Source organism: Macrotis lagotis, chromosome 5 (genome assembly GCF_037893015.1).
Source record: "Macrotis lagotis isolate mMagLag1 chromosome 5, bilby.v1.9.chrom.fasta, whole genome shotgun sequence".
In the NCBI taxonomy this organism is placed as follows: Eukaryota; Metazoa; Chordata; class Mammalia; order Peramelemorphia; family Peramelidae; genus Macrotis; species Macrotis lagotis.
Window position 1 is genome coordinate 5,579,586 of NC_133662.1, and position 5,660 is coordinate 5,585,245.

The window sequence follows — 5,660 nt, forward strand, 5'->3', positions numbered from 1 at the left end:
AAAATCGTTATTCTTTCTGCATGTCTTCTTCCCATCCTGAGAACCCCATATACCATTTGAAACTCTTGAACTGAAAGATGTGATTTCATGGTAGGGAAGTGCTGTGTTTGAATAAAGTCAGAAAATGTTTTACTGCGTCCAATCAACAGTGCTTAGAAGGAAGAATGCATTCATTCAGAAAAGGCAAACATTTGAGCAGATGGTAGATGGCATCTTGACATTCCTAGGGCCACAGAAAATATTAGGACTGTGAATGACTTCTGGCCAAGAGCTGTCCCTGTGCCCAGTTGTGTTAAACTCACAAGGCATAAAATATAAGTTAACTGAATAGGTAAGAATTCTTGGTATTGGACATTTTAAATCATTGATATGTGGCTTATTCATATATTAATATGTTTTTATCAAATTCCCTCCCCTATGCTAGGTGTTGTGGTTTATTTCTGTGTGTGTTGGGGGGGGGTGTTGTGGTTTCTGTGTGTGTGTGTGTGTGTGTGTGGTTAGCATGAGCTGTTCCTCAAAGCTTGAATATCCCTGAATGAACCAATACAATTAAATTTCTAAACTTGCAAAGCTGAGAACTGAACTGGGACTATGAAGAGGGTAAACAAATCCCATGAGACTCAGCCTGAAATAACCAGTCATCCTATTTATATTACAAAAAACAATGGTAAGCTATTTCCTTTGTCCTAAGAAACTAGGAGAACTAGACTTTAATTAGATTCAATTAGAAAACAATTAGGCAACAAGAAACTTGACCACACATGCACCAGAACTTCAGAGAAGGGAAGGATCAATATGGACTGTGTAGTCAAGGTATAGAGCAAGAGTTCTTAACTTGGGATCTGTGAACTGTATTTATTTATTTGTTCATTCATCCATTTATTTATAGAAAAAGGCTAAAAGATAAGGCAGCAGACTGCTATGGAAATGAGCAGGTTAAAGCTAAATTGAAGCAATTTTGCTGCTCATTCATTTTTTTTCTTCTTTTTTGAATATTTAATTTTTTCAATTACATGTAAAAACAATTTGTAGCATTCATTTTTTAAAATTTTGAGTTTCAAATTTTTTCCTCCTCAGTCATACAAAACCTTTCCATATTAATTATACTGTGAAAGAAAACACAGGACCAAAAAATCCATGAAAAATAAATTTTTTAAAAAAGTACATTTTACCTAGCTGTGTGAGCAAGCCACTTAATCCCATGTACCTTGCAAAAACCTAAAAATAAATAAATAAAAATGAAAAAAATAAAAAGTATGTTTTTGATCTGCATTCAGACTCCAGACTTTCTCTAGAGGTAGATAGCATTTTTCATAAGTCCTTTGGAATTGTCTTAGAATTGCTAAGAATAACTAAGTCATTCACAGTTGATTCTCAAACAATATTGCTATTATTATTTATAACTCCTGGTTGTGTTCACTTCATTTTGTATCAATCCATGTAAGTTTTTCTGGGTTTTTCTGAAAGCATCTTGCTCCAACACAATAATATTCCATCAATCATATTTGTTCAGCCATTCCGCAATTAATGAACATCATCTTGGTTTCCAATTCTTTGTCACCACCACAAAAAAAGAAAAGAAAACAAAAAAAACCTATAAATTTTTTTATGTATAGATCATTTTCCTTTCTATATATATATATATATGGAAATATATTTTTTGGGATATTGATCTAGTAGTGACATTGCTGAGTCAAAGGGCATGCACATGGGTCCTTTGAGCATGGGTTCAAATTGCTCTCCAGAATGATTGAATCAGTTCAGAATTCTATCAGTAGTGCAGTAGTGGATCACTTCCCCACATTCCCTTCAATATTTTTCTTTTCAGTTATACTAACTCATCTGATAGATGTGAGGTGTCACGTTAGAATTGTTTTAATTTGCATTTCTATAATCAATTGTGATTTAGAGCACTTTATAAGTAGTTTTGATTTTTTTTGTCAGAAAACTGCCTTGTTCATATCTCTTGACCAATTTTGAATTGGGGAATGGTTTTGTTTATTAATTCAATAGTTTTCTTGCTTTCAATTTTATTAATTTCTCTTTTAATTTTTAGAATTTCTAATTTGGTATTTAATTAGGGGTTTTTTAATTTGTTCTTTCTCTAATTTTTTAGTTGCATATTTAGTTCATTGATTTCCTCTTTCTCTAATTTATTTATGTAAGCATTTAAAGATATAATATATCCCCTGACAGCCGCTTTGATGCAGAGCAAAGCATATTATGTTCATTTTTTAAAATTTTATTTAATATTTATTCTCATTTTGTACAAATAATGTTTTTTTACATTAATAAAATATTCTTGTTTAAGAGTAAATGAAATACCCCTCCCCCCATAAATATAGAGTTGCTTGAGCTGATAAAGTAAAGGGGAGAGAAAAAAAATTAAAATTTAAAAATAATAGTAATAATTGCAGGTATGGCCAGATGGCGCAATGGATGGAGCACCAGTCTCAGAGCCAGGAGCACCCGAGCCCACATCCAGCCTGTACACCAACAATCCCCCAGCCGTGTGACATGCAAGCCACCCGAACCCCAGTGCCCTGCAAAAAAAAAAAAGAAAAAGACCCAAAATAAAATAAAATAGTAATAATAGTAGGGGTGGCTGGGTGTTAGACAGAGCACTGGCCCTTGAGCCAGGAGCACCTGGGTCCAAATCTGGCCTCAGACACACAACGATCACCCTGCTATGCAGCCCCAGGTAGGCCACCCATCCCTATTTGCCCTGCACCCCCTCTAAAAATAATAATAATAAAAAATGTGTTTGAGTCTTTGTTCCAACACCAACAACTCTGTCGCGGGTGGATCACATTCTTTATGATAAGACCATGGCAAAAGTTACTTCCATATTTTTCCACCTTTGCCATTGTTGATCGCAACTCCCTCCTTTCATATTTCTCCACTACCATGTACTATATTTTCTCTCTCCTTTCACTCTGACTCTGCTGTAGGGTAGCTGAGTGGCGCAGCAGACAGATCCCTGGCCCTGAGCCCCCATACCACCCCTTAGGCCCACCATCCACCTGGCCCTATGGTCTTGGACAGGACATCCAATCCCAGCCCCTTGCAAGAAGTAAAAAAGAAAATGTGTTATAACTGACCACTCTCCCCCCCATGGTCCATCCTCTCCTCCATGACTCACATCCCCCCCTTCCCCGTCCCCCCTCTCTCCTTCTTACTCCAGATACCTATACCCCATTGAGTATATATTCTTTTTCCTCTCCTAACCACCTCTGATGAGAGCAAAGGTTCCCTCATTCCCCCTTGTCTTCCCTCATTCCATATCATTGCAATAGCTCATTGTAATAAAGAAAAATCTTATTATATGAAATATCTTGGCCTATTCCTCCTCTCCTTTTTCTTTCTCACATTACATTTCCCTTTTTTTCTATTGACTCCATTTTTACACCGTATTTTATCTTTGAATTCTGCTTTCTCCTGTGCTTCAACTATAAAAGCTCCCTCTACCTGCTCTATTAACTGAGAAGGTTCATATGAGTATTATCAGTGTCATTTTTCTATGCAGGAATACATGCAGTTCATCCTCATTAAGTCCCTCATATTTTCCCCCCTCTCCTCCAATCTCTATGCTTCACCTGAGTCCTGTATCTGAAGATCAAATCTTCTGTTCAGCTCTGGCCATTCCAACAGGAACATTTGAAATTCCCCTGGTTCATTGAAAGTCTATCTTTTTCCCTGGAAGAGGACATTCAGCCTTGCTGGGTAGTTCATTCTTGGCTGCATTCGAAGCTCTTTTGCCTTCTGGTATATTATATTCCAAGCCCTATGAGCTTCCAATGCAGTTGCTTCTGAGTCCTGTGCGATCCTGACTGCAGCTCCACGGTATTTGAATTGTGTCCTTCTGGCTGCTTGTAATATTTTCTCTTTGATTTGGGAGTTCTGGAACTTGGCTACAATATTCCTAGGGGTTGGTTTTTTGGGAATCTCTTTCTCAGGGGGGATCAGTGGATTCGCTCCATTTCTATTTTGCCCTCTGCTTCTAGAATATCAGGGCAATTTTCCTGTAGTAATTCTTTGAAAATGATGTCAAGGCTCTTTTCCTGATCATGACTTTCAGGTATTTCAATAATTTTTAAATTATCTTTCCTAAGTCTGTTTTCCATATCAGTTGTTTTTTCAATGAGATATTTCACATTTTCTTCTAATTTTTCATTTTTTTGGTTTTGAAGTATTGAGTCCTGGTTTCTCATAAATTCATCAATCTCCCTGAGTTCTATTCTTTGTTTGAAGGATTTGTTCTCCTCGGAGAGTTTTCTTATCTCTTTTTCCATCTGGCCAATTTTGCTTTTTAATGCATTCTTCTCCTCCATAACTTTTTGAACTGTTTTATGCATTTGACCTAAGCTGGTTTTTAGCATGCTATTTTCTTCAGCATTTTTTTGGATTTCCTTGACAGGCTGCTGACTTCATTTTCAGGGAAGACTGGAAGGATTTGCATGAACTGATGCTGAGCAAGATGAGCAAAACCAGAAAAACACTGTACACTCTAATAGCAACATGGGGGTGATGTTCAATCTTGATGGGCTTGCTCATACCAATAGGGCAACAATCAGGCACAATTTTGTGATATCTGCGATAGAGAATGCCATCTGTATCCTGAGAAAGAATTATGGAGTTTTAACAAATACCAAAGACTATTACCTTCAATTTATTTATTTGTTTGTTTGTTTGTTTGTTTGTTTGTTTGTTTGTTTATTTATTTTTAGTTTTTGCAATGCAGTGGGGTTAAATGGCTTGCCCAAGGCCACACAGCTAGGTAATTATTAAGTGTCTGAGGCTGGATTTGAACACAGGTACTCCCGACTCCAGGGCCAGTGCTCTATCTACTGCACCGCCTAGCTGCCCTATTACCTTTAATTGAAAAAAAATGTTATCTTATTATGTAACTCTGCTATATCACATATTATATATTTCTTCCTTAAGGATATGATTTCTCTCTCATCACATTCAACTTAGATCAATGCATACTATAGGAATGATATAAGGACTAACAAACTGCCTTCTATGGGGGGTGGGGGAGGGAAGCAAGATTGGGGGAAAAATTGTAAAACTGAAAATGAATAAAATCTTTCTAAAATTAAAAAAATGAAAAAAAGAAACGTGACTTACCTATTTATATACTTTATAATACTGTGAACCTAGTACTGGCCATATGCCCCAAGGAAGTCAACAACAGAAGAAGGTCCTCCAAAATAAAATAAAACCACTGGAAAAGAATGACTTAAACAGTAGTATATGAATATAATAAAATATTATTATATAAAAAAGAAATAATAAATATGACAAATTCAGAAAAACATGGGAAGACTTATATGCTATGATGCTGAAAGGAGCAAGCAAACCCAAGAGAACAATATATACAACTATATTAATGTAAATGATAACAGCATTAAGTAGCAGTTGAACCTTAATTTTTTGAAAATTTTATTTTTTGAAGGCAATGGGGTTAAGTGACTTGCCCAAGGTCACACAGCTAGACAATTATTAGGTGTCTAAGGCCGAATTTGAACTCAGGTCCTCTTAATTCCGGGGCTGGTGCTCTATCCACTGAACCACCTAGCTGCCCAGTAGAACCTTAATTAATAGTAACAATCTCATTATTAGAAAACTGATCAAGAAAGACAACTTTCGGGGTGGCT